General features: G+C 42.2%; 1 protein-coding gene across 6 annotated transcripts in view; it reads left to right on the top strand.

Moving 5' to 3' along the window:
• Window positions 1-19941, top strand: part of LOC144495888 (amyloid beta precursor protein binding family B member 2-like) — a 330576-nt gene that overhangs the window by 100411 nt on the left and 210224 nt on the right. For all 6 annotated transcript variants that reach the window (XM_078216666.1, XM_078216713.1, XM_078216657.1 and 3 more), the window contains exon 2: window positions 2408-2510. The gene's annotated coding sequence lies outside the window, so the exon portion shown is untranslated. The remainder of the gene's footprint in view (window positions 1-2407; window positions 2511-19941) is intronic.

Raw genomic sequence — 19941 nt, 5'->3', positions numbered from 1 at the left:
TCTCCATTCAGTGGATGTTATAGTTTCTGTGTCAATTGAGACTTGTAATAAAGTATTCCACATTTTCATTGCATTTTTTTTTGAAAGTATTCCGACTTCCATTTCTGTTCTTATGCTAATCCCGAGTGTATTCTCCTTGTTGCTGCTGTTTCATCAATGGTGGAAACAGTCTTTATCATTTCAAAACCTTTTGTTTCATGATAATGAAATTACTTCCAGGTGCAATGAGCTGAATAGCCTCCTTCTGTGCTGTTTCATTTTATATTTTTTCAAATGTTAATAATAAATAAAATCCTTCAAACGTGAAAATTTGTGGTACACTAAGGACACAGCGTGACTTGCAGAATCAGAAGAGGCTTGAAAAAAATATTGTAGATCAAATAAAATTTAGAAGTCTAAAATATCAATTGGAGTATGAACACTAAAATGGCAAAAACAATGGTACTCCGAAGTATATAGGAGAAGCGAGAGTGAAGTTTAAAGTGGATAGTGCCATGTTGGAACAAGCAGGTAAAATTGTCTATTTCAGACAAGTGATAACAGGAATGGAAATGTGATGCAGAAGTTAGAAGCAGGATAGAGATAGCCAGAAGTAATTTTGTGAAGATGAAGAATGTATTAACAACAAGATAACTCAAGCATGTAACGAGGAAAAAACTCAAGTTGCTACAGTAGCCTTTCTGTTTTCCTGTATGCTTCTGAAACGTGGAGAATAAGGAAAGATCTTTGGAAGAAAATAGAGGCCTTTGAAGTGTGAATGCTAAGATGTGTGTTAAAAATTCCATATCGAGAACATAGGACAAATGAAGGTACTTGAAACAGCAATAGTGAAAGAAGTCTAAGAAGTGACATTCAGAAAAGGAAGGGTCAGTATTTTGGCGATTTGCTCTGAACTGAATAGTTGGAGATCTCTTTTAGAGAGCAAAGTATATGGCAGCAGAGAGAAGGGTCGATCTAGGCGTAGTTGGATGATAGAACTGCAGTGAATGTGTGAGGGTAACACAAGACAGATGTGTGGCATACCGTGACAACAGATCTCCTGACAGAAAAACAGAAAATGCTGGAGAAACTCAGCAGGTCTGACAGCATCTATGGAGAGAGAATAGAGGCTGGATGTACTCTTCGTCAGACGCTATTCATTCTCTACAGATGCTGTCAGATCTGCTCCATTTCTCCAACCTTCTCTGTTTTTGTTTCAGATTCCAGCATCCGCAGTATTTTCCCTTTTGCCCAGATCTCCTGACGGGATTAGCCACAGACAACAGTAGAACAAAGTTAGAATTGTTTATTTTTAAGGTAAAAAATGGAACTATAGAGAATGTGGACAAAATCTTCATAATATTTTCCCCTCTGAATTCAGTCACCTCAAATTTCTAACTATCTAAAAGTTCTAATTGTTGTGTCTTAATTTCTTAATTTGTTGTGCTTTCTTTGTTGATTTGATCAATTCCAGTTTTTTTAGTGCAAAATTTGACTTTGACTTCTCCACAGGTGACTGTACTAATTTATCAGCACTCCTTGTGTGTGAGTAACTTATCATGGCTCAAAATGGCATGTTATACAGATTGAAAGGCAACTTTATAGTGCCCCAAGTGCTGTCCCCGTTAAATTTTTAACTAAATAAACAGAAACCAGAGATTGAACCCAAGATCCTTCTGTTATGCAATGATTAGTATTTTATGAGATCTGCCCATTAAGACACAAAGCAAATTCATAACATGTTCTTAATCACTGTTTATGCACAAGAATGTCCTTAAAAATGTATCTTTATTTCTTGTTAAAGTCCAACAGGTTTATTTGGTAGCAAAAGCCACACAAGCTTTCGGAGCTCCAAGCCCCTTCTTCAGGTGACTCACCTGAAGAAGGGGCTTGGAGCTCCGAAAGCTTGTGTGGCTTTTGCTACCAAATAAACCTGTTGGACTTTAACCTGGTGTTGTTAAACTTCTTACTGTGTTTACCCCAGTCCAACGCCGGCATCTCCACATCTTTCTTTCTTTGCAGAATCTTTAACTAAAGCCTGTGAAGTATAGTTCTTTTATACCTGATGCAACTTGTTCTCAATTGCAATGATATTAACTGATGCTGTCAATTATGTCCAGTAGCTTTGAACTTGAAAGTAAGAATGACTGTAAATTCTACTGCTCTCCAAGAGAAAAAGCTTGAATTGAATTTGAAGTTAAATTTATTATTTAGTCTAACGTTCTAATACTTTTTCAGACTTGTGTCAATTTTTCCATCCATAGGCAGATGTATGGTGCTTCTTGGATCATAACTCAGTTAATGCTTGAAATGGTATAACTAATTGTGTCTGAGTTTATTTATCCCTTGTGTTGCAAAGATCATTAATATTTTAATGGAAGGAGCCTAGTGATTTGTAGTAAGTCTTAAATTAATTTTGTTTTTTCAGGCCTGAAATTTGCTTAATCAGTGCTTCTAAGATGCTGTAATGTGCTGACTGGTCACTATGGGCAGACGATACCCAGGGGCATATCATCGTCCAAATAGCATATGTAAGTATGGGTAAAGCAGTTTATTTCTTTTTTGCTCCAGTAGATTAATTGTGGAAATACTAGAGGTGAATATTTAGAAGATTCTACTGCAGTGTGGATTTTGGTTATTGAAAGACACTTGGAATTTTCTTTTAAGGGAGCTAAATTTCAATGACATAAGCAAAACCGATATATCTAATGTGAATCATTTGTATTTCAAGTTCATGACTTGGAATTAGGAATGTAACACAATGTTATAATTACAGCAGTTAGGTTCTTGAATTTTTTTAGGATATGAATTAATTTTTCTAAGGCGCACATCACATTAACATACACATCACATTTGTCACAGGAAGATTTTATGGTGCTGGCATGCATTGAATTGTAAAAAGAAGTCGTACAGAAATGCTGAGTTTGCAAAGGCCTTCATAGTTTGGCTGCAGTTGCAGGCTTTGTCAAATACTGATAAAAGTTTGAAGTTTTAACGTTTATTTATTAATGTCGCAAGTACACTACATTAACACTGCAATAAAGTTAGTGTGGAAATCCCCTAGTCGCCACACTCCGGCGCCTGTTTGGGTACACTGAAGGAGAACTTAGCATGGCCAATGCACCTAGCTTGCACATCTTTTGGACTGTGGGAGGAAACCAGAGCACCGGGAGGAAACCAGAGCACCGGGAGGAAACCAGAGCACCAGGGGGAAACCCACGCAGATATGGGCAGAACATGCAAACTCCACACAGTGACCCAAGCCGGGAATCGAATCCATGTCCCTGGCGCTGTGAGGCAGCAGTGCTAACCACTGTGCCACCATGCTGCCCTGGTGTTTGGTGCTTGCTGTAGGTCTGCAAGTATGTGTGATGCATCTTCACTCCAGTTAACTATGCAGCAATCCTCAGTTTGTTTCACTTACCTTCTGATGGTTATGTCTCGTGGGCTGAAGTTGTACAGAATTGGGAGCTCATGATCCCTATTGATGCTAATCCAATGTGCCAAAAGAGATGAATCCTGCATAATCAGCCGTTACTGTTTTGGTTTTTTTATCCCATGCTTGTCACTGTGCTGCAACCAACTTCTCATCTGTAATTTTTAAGAATTGCACAAGTTTAAACATTGTGCTCTAACAGTCAGCTTTTAATCAGTAGAAAAACATTGTTTGAAGAATTTTGGAGCACAGCACAAATAAGTAGAATATTCAAAACTTGTGTTTGGTGATGACGCTTCCCAAATCTGTCTTTCTGCAGCTCCATGATGGACCCCTCCAGTTGGATTTCCACCTCTGTCACTGCACTAAAATGGCCCATCTCATAATTGCAAATGGCATTTGGTGTGACTGTAAGAAAGCTGAAAGTGTTCCTCTTCATCTTTCTCAACCTATCTGTAGCCATAAACAGAGTTGACCCACCTCCTCCTTCAATGCCTCTGCACCAATGGCCAGCTGGGTCAGACTGCCCTCGCCTGGTTGCATTCTTATCTGCCTAGTTGTAGGAAAGAATAGAAAGATTGACTTGCATTTGTATGGTGCCTTTCATGGCCACAGGACACCACAGAGCACTTTACTGATAATTAAGTACTTTTTAAAGAGCAGTTATTGCTGTAATGTAGGAAATGCAGCAGACAATTTGCACACAGCAAGCTCTCTCAAACAGCAATATGAAAATGACAAGATAATCTGTTTTTGTGATGTTCATTGAGAGGTCCGTATTGGTCAGAACAGCAGGGAAAACTCTCTCTTGAAATAAAATCATGGGATTTTTGCATCCACTCACAGGGAGAGGCCAGGGCTTTGATATAACATCTTGTCTGAGAGATGGCACTTTTGAGAGTGCAGCACTCTCTCAGTCCTGTACTAGAGTGTCAGCCTGACTTTTGCGATCAAGTCCTAGAGTTGGATTGGAACCCACAACCAGATAAGCGTGCTCCAACTGAGCCATGAGTGACAAACATAGTCTGCAGTGGCCTCTTTTCCTACTCCCACACCATTTAGTTCCAGTGCCCCCCCCAAAGTCTCTGTCATTGGCTCCCTCTGTTTCTAATCTCCACACTGCCCCTGGACTATATAATCTGAAAATACAACATCAGGTTCCACATGTACTCTGCTCACACCCAGCCCCTCCTCATAATTGCCCCCCTCAACTCCTCCACTGACTTGGATTTGTCATACTATTTGTCTGACCTTCAGTATTGGATGAGTGGAAATTTCTTCCAACTAAATATTGGGAAAATTCAAATCATTGTCTTCATATTCTGCCACAGACTCCAACCCTCTCCCTGGCAACTGCCTGAAGCTGAACCAGAATTTTGCAGTCTTGGTGTTAAATGTGATCCTGAGGTGATGGCGAAGCGCTGTAGCCCTGCCTCTGCTCATCCACTGAAAGCCTTATCCATGCCATTGTTACGCCTAGATTTTCCTATTCTAGGTTCATAGAATCCCCACAGTGCAGTAAGAGGCCATTCAGCCCATCGAGTCTGTACTGACTCTCTGACACAGTATCTTACTCGGGCTCTCTCCCCTGCCCTATCCCCGTAACCCCACACACTTACCATGGGCGAATCCATCTAACCTAAACATCCTGGGACACTAAGGGGCAATTTGGCATGCCAATCTACCTAACCTGTACATCTTTGGGCTGTGGGAAGAAAGCCTTGCAGACATGGGAGAACATGCAAACTCCATACAGACAGTTACCCGAGGCTGGAATTGAACCTAGGTCCTTGGCGCTGTGAGGCAGCAGTGCTAACCACTGTTCCGTCTATCTTCTATCATCATTGAATCCCATACCCTTCACTGCTGTAAGAACAACAATCCTGGATCTCAAGTCCCTCTGTATAACTGAAGTCCCTCATCCTTGGTACCAGTCTGATTAATCTCCTTTGCACATTTGTGTTTCTGTGGTGTAGTATCTGTGTAGTATGTGTCGGTGTTGGTGTTGTTGTGATATGACGACATGCATCTTTCAGGACGCATATCTTAAACTACTGTCACTCATTATCCAGCTCAACAGGATGCAGTGCATTGGTCCCATGATTCATAAGTCAGTTTGCAAGCAGCAGAACAAGGACTGAGACGTGTGTGTCATCACCTCCCAATTAACCCTTATTTTCAAATAAATAATGCAACTTATTGTAAATTTTGTCTTTAAATTATTGCATGCAGAAGTTTCTGGATGTTGCAGAAATTAAAATACTGTATTTTCCATTTCTGGCCTGGGTTCAAATTATACCAATGGGCTGAAAGTTTCAACTTTCTGACAGCTGCAATTGTCTTCAATGAGCAACAACAACAATTTGTATTTGTGTCACACCTTGAACATTGCGAAACATCTCAAGGCAGTTCACGGGAGATAATCAAACAAAATTTGACACCAAACCAAATGAGATCTTGAGGCCAACAATCAAAAACTTGGTTAAAGAGTTGTGTGTTAAGAAATACCGTAAAGGAGGAAAGGAAATAAGATAATATTGAAGGGAGGAGCAGGATTGAGGGACCATATGGTCTGTGCTGCTCCTATTTCTTATGCTATTTAAAAGCATGGAGGAGGGTTTCAGTAGCAGATGAGCTGAGGCAGAGGTGAAGTCAGGTGATATCTCAGAGATGAAGTTGTTGATCTTCACAATCTATATAAGATTTAGAAATGGGAATTAAATGTAATATTTCCAAGTTTGCAGATGACACAAAACTGGGTGGAAGTGTGAGTTGTGAGGAGGATGGAAAGACACTTCAAGGAGATTTGGAGAGGCTGAACAAAGAACAGTACAGCACAGGAAACAGGCCCTTCGGCCCTCCAAGCCTGTGCCGCTCCTTGGTCCAACTAGACCAATTGTTTGTATCCCTCCATTCCCAGGCTGCTCATGTGACTATCCAGGTAAGTCTTAAACGATGTCAGCGTGCCTGCCTCCACCACCCTACTTGGCAGTGCATTCCAGGCCCCCACCACCCTCTGTGTAAAAAACATTCCTCTAATATCTGAGTTATACTTCGCCCCTCTCACCTTGAGCCCTTGACCCCTCGTGAACGTCACTTCTGATCTGGGAAAAAGCTTCCCACCATTCACCCTATCTATCCCCTTCATAATCTTGTACACCTCTATTAGATCTCCCCTCATTCTCCGTCTTTCCAGGGAGAACAACCCCAGTTTATCCAATCTCTCCTCATAGCTAAGACCCTCCATACCAGGCAACATCCTGGTAAACCTTCTCTGCACTCTCTCTAACGCCTCCACGTCCTTCTGGTAGTGCGGCGACCAGAACTGGACGCAGTACTCCAAATGTGGCCTAACCAGCGTTCTATACAGCTGCATCATCAGACTCCAGCTTTTATACTCAATACCCCGTCCTATAATGGCAAGCATATCATATGCCTTCTTCACCACCTTCTCTACCTGTGTTGCCACCTTCAAGGATTTGTGGACTTGCACACCTAGGTCCCTCTGTGTTTCTATATTCCTGATGGCTCTGCCATTATTGTATAACTCCCCCTACATTAGTTCTTCCAAAATGCATCACTTCGCATTTATCCGGATTAAACTCCATCTGCCACCTCTCCGCCCAATTTTCCAGCCTATCTATATCCTGCTGTATTGCCCGACAATGCTCTTCGCTATCCGTAAGTCCAGCCATCTTCGTGTCATCCGCAAACTTGCTGAATACACCAGTTACACCTTCTTCCAAATCATTGATATATATCACAAATAGCAGAGGTCCCAGTACAGAGCCCTGCGGAACACCACTGGTCACAGACCTCCAGCCGGAAAAAGACCCTCTGTCTCCTATGGCCAAGCCAGTTCTCCACCCATGTAGCCACTTCTCCTTGTATCCCATGAGCCCAAAGGGGCAAAAAAATCTGGTACTAGAAAACAATGTGATCCATTTTCTTTATAACAGAAATAGGGTAATCAAATCATTTAATGGTGGGAGGCTGGGACATGTTGAACTTCAAAGGTATAATTGTTCATGAGTCACTCCGTGTCTACATGGGCTTCCTCCAGATGCTCTGGTTTCCTCCCACAGTCCGAAAGACGTACTAGTTAGATGCATTGGCCATGCTAAATTCTCCCTCGTTGTACATCAACAAGCACTGGCGACTAGGGGATTTTCACAGTAACATCATTGCAGTGTTAGTGTTGTGACACTAATACGTATACTTAAAACACTGAAAGCTAACATGTAGATGCAGCAAGCAATTAAGAAGGCAAATGGCATGTTGGCCTTTATTGCATGAGGATTTAAGTATAGGAGTAAATATGTCTTTCTGCAATTAGATAAAGCCTTAATAAGACTGCAGTTGGAGTATTGTGCGCAGTTTTGTCCTCCTTATCTAAGGAAAGATATTCTCGCCATCAAGGGAGAGAAACAGAGGTTCACCAGTCTAATTTTTGTGATGGAGAGATTGTTCCATGAGGAAAGATTAAATAAACTGGATGTTTATTCTCTGGCATTTAGAAGAATGAGAGATGATCTTGTTTAAACATATTAAATTCTTACAGGGTTCAGCAGAGTTGATGCAGGAAGGATGTTTCCCCTGGCTAGGGTCTAGAACCAAGGGGCACAGTCTCCGAATAAGGGCCATTTAGGACCAAGTTGAGGAGGATTTCCTTCACTCAGAGGGTAGTGAATATTTAGCCATCGAGAGCTGTGAAGGCTCAGTTGTTGAGTTTGTTCAAGACTGAGATTGATAGATTTGTATATATTAAAAACACCAAGGGATGGGGGTTCTGCAGGAACATGGGGGGTGATTTTACCATTTTGATTCTAAGTGCTGAATCTGGGCGCAATTCAGATCTGATTTGGAAACCTGTTCTCAGGCGTCCCCATATGCACTTAGCCTGAAAAGAAAATCGTGAGTCTGAGTCGCGCTGTGGGTGGGGCTTATTGCGCCCAAAATGCTGTTGCTCTGATCAGAACCTTCAACTGCACATGCGCACTGAAAAAAAAATTGAAAAACACTTCCCTGCCACATCGCTCCCAGGCCGCAAAAAGCTGATAAAATGGCTCGGGAGCAAAAAGCGGGAGCAATGGCCTTCACAGACATCATCCTACCCCCACAACATAACTGTTCCCCTTATCTACCCACCCCCCCCCACCACGCAGACCAATCGCGATCCCCTGCCCCTCCTCCCCCCCCCCCTCCCCCACCAATTGCCCGCAGAGTGGCAGTGGACCCCCCCGTTCCTATCCCCCCCCCCCCCACCAGAGAACCATCTGGCCTCCTTCTCCTCCTACCCCCCCCCCCCAAAACCAGAGAATGATTGGGCCTCTCTCCCCCCCCACCCCCCTCCCATGCATCTGACCCACCTCCTCCTCCTCCCCCCCACCCCCAACCAGAGAATGATCTGCCCCCCCCCCCCCCCCCCCCCTCCCCGCCCATGTCCGACTTTACCGAGTTTCCGGGCGCGACGCAATGGTAAAATTGCGCCCATGGTGTTGAAATAGAAGATCAGGCATGACCTCATTAAATGGAGGAGTGGGCTGGAAGGTGAATGGCCTACTCCTATTTCTTCTGTTATTATCTTTGTGATGACAGAACCTCATCTCATCTCTCACTCAAATGTAACACAAAGATAGCATGCTTCTGCCTCAGACAATTACCAGGGAGAGTTCAAATTGGTGGTTAGAGAGGAGAGTTTGTGACAGGGTTGAAGACAGTGGCCTCAATCTTCCCTGTGTTTTAGTTGGAGGACACTTCTACTCATCCAAAATTGGATAAGCAGTGTGATAATTTAGAAATAGTGGAGGAGTCGAGAGTTTGTAGTGTCAATATACATATGAAAATTAATATGTTTTCATATGATTCTTGAGGAATGGCATATAGATGAGAGATGGGAGGGGACCATAGGTTGTTCCTTGGCATCTACCAGAGCTAATGGTGCAGGAATAGAAGCCATTTATAATTTTTTTTCTCTGGTTACCACTGGAGAGAATGGAGTCTCATCCATGTGGGTGACAGGAGATCTTTAAGCAAAATGTTCTAGTTAGCCATGTAGAAAGCTGTGGACAGGTTGAGAAGGATGAGAAGGGATAGTTTATCTTTGTCACTGTTACATAGGGTGTAATTTCTGATGTTGAGATCATTTTGGTGCTCTGGCAGGGACCAAAACTTAATTGGAAAGATTCAGACATGGAGTTTCCGGAAAGCTGGGCATGGATTTGGATGATGGCACATGTTCAGGGACTTTAGATAAGAAAGGGAAGTTTGAGATGTATCAGTAATTTAGAAAGAGGGACAGAAGTTGTTTTTTTAAGAGGAGGAATAAATACAGAAGATTTGAAGGCCAGGGGGACTGAAGACGACTCTGATGGAGAAATCCAGCACGAGGGGGCATGGCTTTAAATTGAGGGGGGGTAGTTATAGAACCGATGTCAGGGGTAGGTTCTTTACCCAGAGGGTGGTGAGGGATTGGAATGCCCTGCCAGCATCAGTAGTAAATGCGCCTAGTTTGGGGGCGTTTAAGAGATCCGTAGATAGGTTCATGGACGAAAAGAAATTGGTTTAGGTTGGAGGGTCACAGTTTTTTTTTTTAACTGGTCGGTGCAACATCGTGGGCCGAAGGGCCTGTTCTGCGCTGTAATGTTCTATGTTCTATGTTCTAATATCAGTTAACACTTGTAAGGGATATTGGATTCTAAGCAGTTAATGGGCAAAGATAGGTGGATCTCATGGATTTGATGAATTCAACAAGGGCATTGAAGAGAGAAATTGAAGAAACATGCAAGTTCAGGGCTAGAGCGGGGCAGGGGAACCTCAGAGAAAGTTAAGGTGAGGGAGGCAAGTGGCAGAGGCAGATGGTCTCAATCTTGGTGACAAAGAAGACCATGAATTTCTCACCTGTAGGTGACGGAGGAGGAGATGGGGAGAGTACTTTATGAAAATTGTTTGCAATATACAAAAGAAACTGGGAGGTCCCCTTTGCATTCCAGGATGATCTTGCAATAGACTTTTGACAGACGCGAGCAGTAGTATTTTATGTGATGCAGACAGACATGGTGGTGAATGACTAAACCAGTTGTCATTCAAGTCTGGACTTTAAGGAGTGGAGATGAATGTCATTAGCAGGTAGCAGAACCAGACTGTAAAAGAGTAATAGTTTTAATGGAAACTAGAGCATTGAAGATGGAGACGAGGGTGTAGTTTAATAGATTGGTAGCTGCAGAAATGCTGTGGTACGTGGAGGGTCAGTTGGAATATTTAAAGTGTTGGTGTAAGAATTGGGAGAGAGATTCTTCCAGACACAGATGGAAGTGCTCCTGAGAGAGGTAAGGTGAATACGTGGCTGGAAAACAATGCAAAAGAAGTGATCTGAGATGGTCTTACCTAACCGATCAGTGAAGTGTTTTGGATTCTCAATTTAGTTTCAAGTGGATGTGTATTTAAATGCATGGACCTGTATAATTAGGTGTGAGTTTGCAAAGACTGAGATGTGTTTACTTTGCATTCAACACATCCTGTACCTTGATTAACTATACTTAATAGTGGTTAAATGGCTACATTACAAGCACTGGCATCTGTTTTCTTAATAAAAAAAACTTTAAATTTATTAAATGAGTTAAAAGGGAATACAATAGTCAATAAATTAAGATATGTGCAGTCACTAATTTAAATCTCTGATCCAGATTCTTGCAAAACTACTTTAAATTCAGAACTGAGGCAACTTTTATTAAAACTATAAATTTCAAATCTTGGATGTCCTTTGCCTCTGATTACTCTTCTCTTTTTTAAACTATTCCAGAATGTCAGTGTTTCCAGTAACTGATACAGAAATGTCACATTTCTGATGAGATTGGTGCACAGTGGGACATCTATCTGACTGTTGACGCACTGCTGTTCCTGCGTGAACTCCATGGTTTGGGCGTAATTAAATATTCACTTCAAGCTGTTGCCCACACACAGGGTTGTCTGTGGGAGTGTGCATTCCTGGAGTTGCAAAATTGTTGCAGTAGAAAAGTGAAGGTTGTTTCTTATTTACTGCAAAACTCTACTAGACTATCCGACTTTACTCTTTGCAGAGTGGAAAGCATAAAAATTTAAGCCAATAAATTATCTGAATTAAAATGTGATTTTATATGCCAAGCGAAGGAAGAAGGTGGTAGTCAAAGTTGCAGACAATTACTTACCAGTGGAAAACATCTGAAAGCATCACAGACAACTTTATGGATAATGCCCTTGTTTAGTCGTTGGTGTCTAGAAACGCCCTCTCCAGGGAAGAGTTGACTAACACTCTTGACAGGGTGACTATGTTATGGAACACCCACAAGTCCTGGCTGGAAATGTAGATGATGAAGATAAACAGTGAAAAGGTAGCAAGCTGATGTTGACTGAACAGATGTGCAAGTGGTGGGTGGTAGAGTAGGATCTATCGGACTGGATGGCTGCATTGGAGATATTAATAACCTTGTACTGCAGGAAATGCAGTTAGAGGTTGGAATTGGCCACCTGCCTTTTCCATTCAACTGGTACTTTGAAGAAGTAAGAAGTTTAACAACACCAGGTTAAAGTCCAACAGGTTTATTTGGTAGCAAAAGGCACACAAGCTTTCGGAGCTGCAAGCCCCTTCTTCAGGTGAGTGGGAATTCTGTTCACAAACAGAGCATATAAAGACACAGACTCAATTTACATGAATAATGGTTGGAATGCGAATACTTACAACTAAACAAGTCTTTAAGAAACAAAACAATGTGAGTGGAGAGAGCATCAAGACAGGCTAAAAAGATGTGTATTGTCTCCAGACAAGACAGCCAGTGAAACTCTGTAGACTATCTGTAACCCCCACAGAGTTTCACTGGCTGTCTTGTCTGGAGACAATACACATCTTTTTAGCCTGTCTTGATGCTCTCTCCACTCACATTGTTTTGTTTCTTAAAGACTTGTTTAGTTGTAAGTATTCGCATTCCAACCATTATTCATGTAAATTGAGTCTGTGTCTTTATATGCTCTGTTTGTGAACAGAATTCCCACTCACCTGAAGAAGGGGCTTGCAGCTCCGAAAGCTTGTGTGCCTTTTGCTACCAAATAAACCTGTTGGACTTTAACCTGGTGTTGTTAAACTTCTTACTGTGTTTACCCCAGTCCAACGCCGGCATCTCCACATCATGACTTTGAAGAAGAACAGCTAAATGTGTTAGCCCTGTGAAACAGAGCATCAGCCACTTGTCTATCACATCTGTGGGAGTGCTTTGGTTGAAAGCTGTGATCCCTTGCAGAGGCAGAAGTGACCTTGACTGGCAGCGCTATTCTTGAGTTGGCTGCAAATCTTCTTGCGACAGATGATACAAGTCTACAGCTCTTCCCGGCTGAACCTAAATCTGAAGGGGCCTGAAGCCGCAGCTGAACATTCTGCCTAATGGCTAGTATGGACAGTCCTCCTCTGATCTTTCTGACATGGCATCTTTCATCTTGCCTTTGTTAGAGATTCTGTGATGGGAAGCTTAGAAAGCAATCCCAAAGTCTTGCATTGGAGGAGCAGATTTTAGAAAATGACTGGACACAGCTCAGTTGCTTCATGTGTAAACCCACTGAGCCGTCAGTGAGACACACTGAACCGTGCATGCACATGCTTTCAAAGAGATCTGTTCTAGCTGCTGCAAGAATTGCCTTATCTACATCTGTCAAATAAATTTCACATGGGATTTTGTTTTTGTGGTAATTACATCTTGTGAACAGATGGAATAAGTAAAGGCATTAAAACTGACATTTGTTTTGTTTTGGGTTTATTTTGCTTTGTTGAAAATTCCATTGCTGAAATAACTGGATAATTGGAATGCTGAATTCCAACTCTTAACTGGCAAAAGTATGCATCTGCCACTTAGCTTTTTTGATAACTTCTACACTGTTGTATTATCTCATCCCTACTGCTACTCCACCTTTTCAGTGCTTTCAAATAGTATGTTTCTTCAAATAGTTATGGTACTCATATGAACATAACATAAGATCTAGGAGCAGGAGTAGGCCATCTGGCCCCTCGAGCCTGCTCTGCCATTCATAAGATCATGGCTGATCTTTTTGTGGACTCAGCTCCACTTACCACCCTCTCACCATAACCCTTAATTTCTATAAGATCATAAGAACTAGGATAAGAACATAGAATTAGGTTTCATGAAAATGTTGTTCACACTCAGAAATAGTGAGGGGTTCAGCTCGAGTCAAAGGGTTATTTTTCAACTGCAGAAGGGGAAATTATTCCTTCGTAAGCTGTTGGTATCACTGATAAAACCTAGCATTTATTGTCCACTCCTAACTGCCCTTGAAAGCACTGCAGTCCATGTGGTGTAGGTACACCCACAGAGCTGTCCAAGATTTTGACCCAGCAACAGTCAAGGACGGGTAGTATAGATCCAAGTCAGGGTGATGTGAAACTTGGAAGGGAACTTGCCAGTGGTGGTTTTAGCATACACGCTGTTCTTGGTCCTCTAGGGTAGATTTTGAAGGAGTATTGGTGAGTTGCTCTGGTGCATCTTGTATTTCGGACACACTGCTGCCACTGTGCGCTGGTAGTGGAGGGAGTGAATATTCTCTCTTAGCAGAATTCACAGCTGTGGACCTGCTCTTGTAGCCATAGCATTTATATGACTGATCCAGTTAGGTTTCTGGTCAAAAGTGACCCCAGGATGCTGATCATTGGAATTCAGGGATGTTAATCCTGTTGAACGCCAAGGGGAGAATTAGATTCTTGTTGGAGATGGTCAATGCCTGACAGTTGTGTGACCCAAGTAATATGCCACTTATCAACCTGAGCCTGTTTGTTATCCAGGTCTTCCTGCATATGGACACGAATTACATCCATATTTGATGAGTCACGAATGGTAGTGAACAGTGTTATCATCGGCAAACATCCTCACTTGTGTTCCTGTGTTGGAGGGAAGGTCACTGATTAAGCAGTTAAGATGGTAGGACCTAGGACACTACTGAGGAACTCATTGATGGCCAAGAGCTGAGATGATTAGCCCCCAGAAGCACAACCAACTCCCTTTACGCTAGGTATACTTGGTGGAATTATGAGTGGTGAGGAGGATGTTGAGAGGTTTCAAGGTGATTTGGACAAATTGAGTGAGTGGGCAGATGCAGTATAACATGGATAAATATCAAGTTATCCACTTCGGACTGAGAAATAGAATGGCAGAGTATTGTTTAAATGGTGATAGATTGAGAAATGTAAACCAGTCACTGAAAACAAGCATGCAGGTACATTAAGCAGTTAGGAATGCAAATGGTATGTTGGCCTTCATTGCAAGAGGACTTGAGTACAAGAGCAAGGATGCCTTACTGCAGCTGTACAGGGCCTTGGTGAGACCACATCTGGAGTATTCTGCACAATTTTGCTCTCAAGAAAGGATATACTTGCCATAGCTGGATTGCAGCAAAGGTTCACCAGATTGACTCCTGGGATAGCAGGATTGTTATATAAGGGGAGCTTGGGTCAACTGGATGTGTATTCACTGGAACTTAGAAAAATTGAAAATGATTGAAAATTACAAAATTCTGACAGGGTTGGACAGACAGGAATGCTGTTTCCTTTGGCTAGAGGGGGACCTCGATCAAGAGGTCACAGTCTCAGGATACAGGTTAGGCCATTTCGGACTGAGATGAGGTGAAGCTTCTTCATTCAGAAGATGATGAACCTGTGGAATTCTCAACCACAAGGCAGTGGGGCGAAGGCACTAAATATATTTAAGAAGAATGTAGATTTCTAGACACTGAAGGTGACAAGGAGAGCACAGGAGTATGATGTTGACGTAGAGGATCAACCATAATATTGAATGGCAAAGCAGGCTCAAGGGGCCAAATGGCCTATTCCTGCTTCTGTTTTCTATGTTTTTATGTGTGGCTTTAACCAGTGGAGAGTTTTCTCCCAATTCATGTTGGCTCCAGTCTTCTAGGGCTCCTGGTTGCTCTGCTGGAGAATTTTACCAAGTTCATTTCAAATTTACGTCCATACTTCGCCTTCAAGTAGTTTATTGCTGATATTTAACTATCTGTAAATTAGAAATGCATTTGATAAAATTCTTGAGTGCAGGACTAAATTAGGAAAGGGCCCCAACTTTCCAGGGAAGAGAACAAAAATATATGAATGGGGAAACCTAGGCAGCATTGGAAGAACCAAACTCTGCTCATAGGCTAAAAAAAGTGCAGGAAAGCAATTAGGATTAAACGTTAAGAGCAAAAACAAACTTGCAGACTTTATCAAAACTTTATAACTGCGATAGTTTACTGCAAATGGTTAAAACTCAACTACAGATAATGTGAAATAGTGATACATGAACAGAATCAAAAAGGTAGCGCACTGATCTTTTTACGAAAAGTAACAATACATTCAGTCTTAAAATTAGTTACATAAATAGGAGGTAGGGGGAGGGGAGTTGGCCTGAGTGACGTTCTTTTGGAAAGTCGGTGCTGACTCAGTGGGCTGAATGGCCTCCTTCTGCACTGTCGGGATTCTTTGGAAGCAAAGTGAGTGATGTTGACAATTGAATATAAAGATTCTGCGAAAAAAATCTCCGGCCTGCTTTACTCATTACCTTGCTGTCTGAACTTGTCTTACTGCCCCTGTGAACTACAATAGGGAATTAAAGACGATTGATTTTGACTTAATTCCCCTGCATTAATATCATGCCCGAGTTCTGGGTGTCTGCTATAGAAGAGAGCCAGTAGCCAGTTGGTTGCAAAGTAGTGAACCTTTATTGACTATTTACACTGTATACAGGGATGGACTCTATTAGAATCTTCTTCCCTTTAGGCTCTGGTTACCTGTGATCTGGGAAATATAAAATCACTAATGATGCATTCTGAGCACAATACCTATTAACCCTTTGCACTACACCTCCACCAAGTTTATCATTTTACGCATTAGCTATTTATATTTTTACCCTACTCTCTCTGATGTGTCCTGCCATCCCAAGCCCCACTCCAACTTGATTAATCTGCCTGACTGAGTCCTAGTTTCTCTTGGAGGATTGATAGGACACAGGCATCCTGCAAAGGAGGCTGTGAATAGTTCATTCAGGTGGTCAGAGCATTTTTGCTTTTGTCTGGGCAGTCAGTTCAGGCCTGCAAAAGCTGCTTGCTGGGAGAGAGCAATGCCGATCTGCTGTGTCTGAGGGCATCATCATCACTGTTGACGAAGTAAGAATGAGGATAAACAAGGGACTCAAAACTCAGTCAGTTTGATTCTGGGCCCGCATCCAACCAGTCTCCTCCGGATGGTGTTCTGGCCGTTCCTGCACCTTGTGGCAGGCGTTAAAGATCACAGCCTGGATTGCATCATAGTGATTATCCTCCTGCCAGACTTTATCCATTTCTTTTTCTGTGATGCCTGGTCAAAGGGAATACAGGAGACTCTGGAGCCAACAATGTAACTTCCGACCCATTTGGAGCTCTGAAGGAGCCAAGCTGCTGTGTAAAGGTGTGGACGGGTAACTAAGCAAGGCCAGGTTGACATTGTTTTTCTTTAATAGGGCCTTGCCTACCTGGATCCCTCTATTTGGCCTCACCATTGGCTTGTTAGTATCTAGGTGAGCTGGCAATGTGCATGCAGCTACACATTTTAGTGAAATGCTCAGAGTGCTCATTAGTGAATTGTGGGTCATTATCTGAAATGACAATATCAGGGTTGCCACGTATTGCGAAAATTCCTGTTATGTATAGAGATAACCATCATCGAGGTGGGGCCATGTAGTTGTTTGACTGTGAGCCATCGGGGATGGTAGTGAATGACAATGAGACTGTCTGTCTGTATGGAGTTTGCATGTTCTCTCCGTGTCTGTGTGGAGTTTGCATGTTCTCTCCGTGTCTGTGTGGAGTTTGCATGTTCTCTCCGTGTCTGTGTGGAGTTGGAAGTTCTCTCCGTGTCTGTGTGGATTTTTTCTGTGTGCTCCGGTTTCCCCCCACACTCCAAAGATGTGCAGGTTAGATGGATTAGCCAAGCTCAATTGCCCATTTGTGTCCAAAAGATGTGTAGGTTAAGGGAATTTGTGGGGAATATGTAATGGGAAATAGGCCTGGGTGGGATCCTTTGTCGGAGAGTTGGTGCAGACTCAATGGGCTGAATGGCCTCTTTCTGCACTGTAAGGATTCTATAATTTTACCCTTGAAGACATTTTGGCCCATCCTAAGGTGCTCCCATGGGCAACATGGGAAGAACATCAAGCAGTTTTGACAGTCTTGCCTATGGGTAGTGTTATGATCCTTTGGATTTTACGATCTCTGCTAAAAATAGTGATAGATATAAATGAAGATTTTCTTATGCTTTCAAAGATGTTATTAGGAGCAGTGTGCCTTCAGATTTTTGACCTGGAGCTGGAGGCTTTTTTTTCGCAGCAGACTGTTTGAAAATGCCCCCTCCTGTGACAGGAGTGGCACTCTGTGTTAATGGACGGATAGGTGTTGCTGCAATGTGATCGGTTCCTGCCACAACGGAAACACCTAACAATGGCCACGACTGTGCCCTATCTCCCCCACATGTTAATATCACAACGGGGCTCTCGGTGTCTTTGACAGCAGAGAGCTGGAAACCAGGCTGTTGGAAGCTGGTGAACATTTGTTGACTGTTCACACTATTTACAGAGATGGGCATTAGCACCGTCTTCCCTTAGGCTCCAGTTGCATCTGATCTCGCATCTTCTGACATCATTGATGATGCATTCCAGCTATTAGCATAAATAGCTTTTAACCTTTTATACAGCATCCCTGCCCTCCTCTTTGTGAATTCACGCAGGAGAACTAAATGCTGAGAACACCCCACACTACATTAAAGTACTATTCCTGCCAATGGAAAATAATCACCCTTGTACTGCTTCCGACTACAAAAAAGGTGGTTATAATCCTTTCCCCCTCCTATAAAAAGTTTTGCAAATCAAAAGGTAAGCTTATAGTAACCAGAACTGGAAAGGGAAATGGGAGCAGCGCCATGGAAGCCTGGAGTTTCTAACATGGAGGTAGGAGGAATAGCAAGGTCACCTTCTGAAGCTAGTTTGCATCTGGATCATATTGTGTTTGAAGGAAACTGGTTCTGGGAGAATTTATTTTTGGGTTATTGTCTTATTAAGTATGTTTAAAAGATGAATTGTTAAGTGGCAAGAATATTTTATCAAGATTGTTATCTGCCGTACCAGATGATCTCAATTGAATAATTTCCATGCCTGGTGTTTTTTCCTTAACTGTAGCAACCATGAAACCATAAAGAACAATTTAGAAACGTACCTAGCAAAAAGAAACGTAGCTATACCATCTACTACAGTGACACCCGCATCTAACCTGCATCTTGGGGCCAACAAAGCCAATACTGGGAGCAGTCAGCTGCAATCCCAAATCTGCCTTTTGACTCCTTCCTGGTGTGCTGCAGTGCTAACCTATAAGATTATTGTAACCACCTCATGTGACACCATCTCCACTTTATTAGCCACCAAACCCGAGGGCTGGGATGCTTCGATATTTGTCTGCATGTTTTCTGTCACTCCATTTTTGCCTATCATCTCTTTTCTTTTTTCTCTTCAATGTTGGCAGCATCTACCAAAGGGATACAATATCTTTTTGAGCATTTCCAAAGGCAGGGGAATTAATGCCTTCCTTTGCTGCCACTTTCCTCTAATTGCCTGCATCTCTGTTAAATTACAACTTTACCAAAATTTCCCCTCAAGAAAGCTATTTCACTGTACAAGGTCAAAGCAGTTGCTTATAAATAGCTAGATTAATGAGTTGACCATAGAAGGCTTGCAACTTGCAGGCATTTTTAGATTTTTTGTTACTGCATCGGCGTTTGGCATTACCTGAGTGGAGTGCAGAGACTATAATGAAGCAGCAAGACCATAAGCTCTTGAGGTTACCTGTTCAACTTTCAGTCCATTGAAATTAATGGAATAAAAATGAGAGGGCTTCTGTACAAACATGTGATCCTCCCTGCACGATTTTTCTGCATGCACTCTATTCAGAAATAGATAGTTGTACCCAAAACCTTGACAACTTTAGAATAGAAACCTATATATCCAAATTTGCTGATGACACATGGTTGGCTGCATTGGAAGTAGTGTTAAAGGAAGCATAAAATTACAAAATAGGTGGATTAAACAAAGGGGAGAAACTGTGGTAAATGGATTTCAATGTAGACAAATGTGAGGTGATTCACTTTGAATTTAAAAATTATAGAACAGGATATTTCTAAATAGTGAAAAGTTAGAAATAGTGGAGGTCTAAAGAGACTTGAGAGTCCAGATAAATACATCAATAATTGTTATGATCAGGTACAGAAAATAATCCCAATGGAATGCTGGTCTTTATATCCAGGGCAATTCGTGCTTCAGCCGCATAAAGCGCTGGTTAGACCACACCTGGAGATCTACTGAGGGTGGTAGAAGTTTGGAACACTTTGCAAAGTGAAAGTTGGTGCAAGATCAGTTAATGTAAGATTTGAGATTGATAGATTTTTGTTGGCTAAGACTATTGAGAAGTGTGAGGTAAAGGTGGGG

The sequence above is a fragment of the Mustelus asterias genome, chromosome 1 (genome assembly GCF_964213995.1).
Source record: "Mustelus asterias chromosome 1, sMusAst1.hap1.1, whole genome shotgun sequence".
Lineage (NCBI taxonomy): Eukaryota > Metazoa > Chordata > Chondrichthyes > Carcharhiniformes > Triakidae > Mustelus > Mustelus asterias.
This window is presented reverse-complemented; position numbering and strand designations above follow the sequence as displayed.